Below are 2,191 nucleotides of genomic sequence, written 5' to 3' on the forward strand. Positions count from 1 at the left end.
AAATCCCATCAGATTCCCAATCTGAAAAGTTCTACTCTTTCCAATCCATCCCCATTATTGAAGGTGCGGACCCAGGAACAAATTCACACAATATTCCAGTAATCTGTAGTAATTAAGGAAGTGAACTCACTCTCCACCACCTTCTTGGGAGGAATAAGTGACAGCACAGACAGTGAAGGCCACATTCTTCAGGAGGTTCTCCCCATCAGAGTTTTCAGGTCCCCAGTTAATTAGAACAGAGTCTATGTCCAGGTTTTTGCAGGGGCCTGACATGCAACGCCAGCCTGTGTTTCTCCAACAAATACCTGAACAATGGAATGATTCCTTTATGAATGAGTTAATGCAGAGAAATATTTATACTTTTCAGTGTAATTCTCTGGTTGTACAATCGACTAGAATCTGCTGTAAATGATAGTTCCATGAGGTGTTCGGAAGTATATCAGGTATTCGTACAGTAGATATTCGACCCTTTTGAATGGCTGGATTTAACCCAGTGGAAGAGTTCCTGTCCTAAACACACGCAGGTTGAATTCCCAAGCAAAGTCACAGGGCACAGGTGTCACATTGGTTCCCTTGGAACTGGCTGTCCAAGCTCCGTGTGTAATTGTCAGTGTCCATCTGTGCAGCCTATAGTGAGGCCCGCAGTGACTCCTTCCTGGATATGCATTTCCCCTTGGGGAACACTGAGACATGGAGATTCTACCGAGGCTGCGCAGTGGGGCCTGACCCCTGAGTCCCATCAACCTGCGGCTGGGTCTCTGACCTCACAATGGGAGATAACCCTCTCTCAGCTCGAGCTGGAGATTCAACAACAGCCAATAGTACTTCCCCCTGGAGCACGGCCGCTTAAAAGTGAAGGAAAGGAAATCAGAGAAAGTTGCTCGGATAGAGAGAGCAGTAGGGAGAGAAACTGAAGTTCTCAAGTGTCCAAAATCAGGTTGGAATGCAGTGACCTCAGCGACTCTAGCTGTCTTTTGCCATTTGAACTGAACTGATTCTGAAATATGAAAATTAAATCGAGGAACATACTTCGTGTCAATAAGGGGGAAAGTGGACTTTATATTCCAACATCAATAAGTGTTAAGCGTAATTTTTAATGAATCCTAATCATACGCTACTTACTTTATTGCAAATTAACAAATGCTCACAATCTGCTGTAGACTCTTACTTTGTCTGAGTTCCATCAACTTTCGTCAAAAATTAAAAATGCAGCAATTAAAAGGATTTAGTGACAAAGAACAAAGAGGGGAACCGGAGGGAACGAAAACAAAATGGAGGTGCAGGAATGATGAGATAACAAAATGATAAGGGTGCAAAACAGAACTTCTGCATCCCAACTTTCTTGCCCAAAGTTGCTTGGAAGCACAAAGTAATAGGTCGGGAATGGGGTTTGTGGTGGAATTGAGCATAAGTGCCAAAATATTACTGAAGCTATGAAATGCTGGGACTAGGATTGGAATCAGGAGTTGTGGCCACGTGGGTAGGGTAGGAAAAGTCTCGAATGCAACATGGTCAGAACTGGTCAATTAACGGTCGGTCAGCAGGGGGCGTCGTTCAATCAATGTGGGCAGAGGATGTTCCGCTTCAGAGAATGCAGCAATCATATTTAAAGGCTGTTACCTGTACTTTCAAACAACAGCTCTGGAGAGACATTGGCTAGTAACAAACATTTAACATCAATTAGATTCGGATTGCACCCTGATTCATTAAAGTTCCTGCAGGCTGTTTGGGCACAGGAACAGTCCCTGTTCTATCAAGGCTGGAGAAGATCAATAAGTCAATGTGGGCAATTTCAAGTAGAGATTGCTGAGGTCGTGAGTACGTGTGGGGAACCAGGTTAAGTTGACAAAAAGTGATCAGCGAGCGGACATTTTCTGGAAGGGTTACATGGTTAAACTGAAGAACTTACATGTGGCCAGAAATGAAAGTGAAATTGAAAGCAAAACACATCATATCCAGCCATTGGCAAATCCATGGCGGCAGACTTTCCTTCCAAAACATCAGGGTAAGGAGGGTCCAGTGTGCCCTGACAGGGTGGATCAGCTGCTGACTGCAGTAACTGGATTATGGGGAGTTGTGGGGTTTCGGGGGAGTGGGGGTTGGGGGCCTCACAGGCACTTCCCATGACCAACAGCAGCTCCTCATCCCCTCTGAAAATTACACTAGAAACCACGCAGCAAGCTCCCAGGTT

This window comes from Chiloscyllium plagiosum, unplaced genomic scaffold (genome assembly GCF_037043375.1).
Source record: "Chiloscyllium plagiosum isolate Xiang-an unplaced genomic scaffold, Cpla_swu_hap1 HiC_scaffold_14, whole genome shotgun sequence".
Lineage (NCBI taxonomy): Eukaryota > Metazoa > Chordata > Chondrichthyes > Orectolobiformes > Hemiscylliidae > Chiloscyllium > Chiloscyllium plagiosum.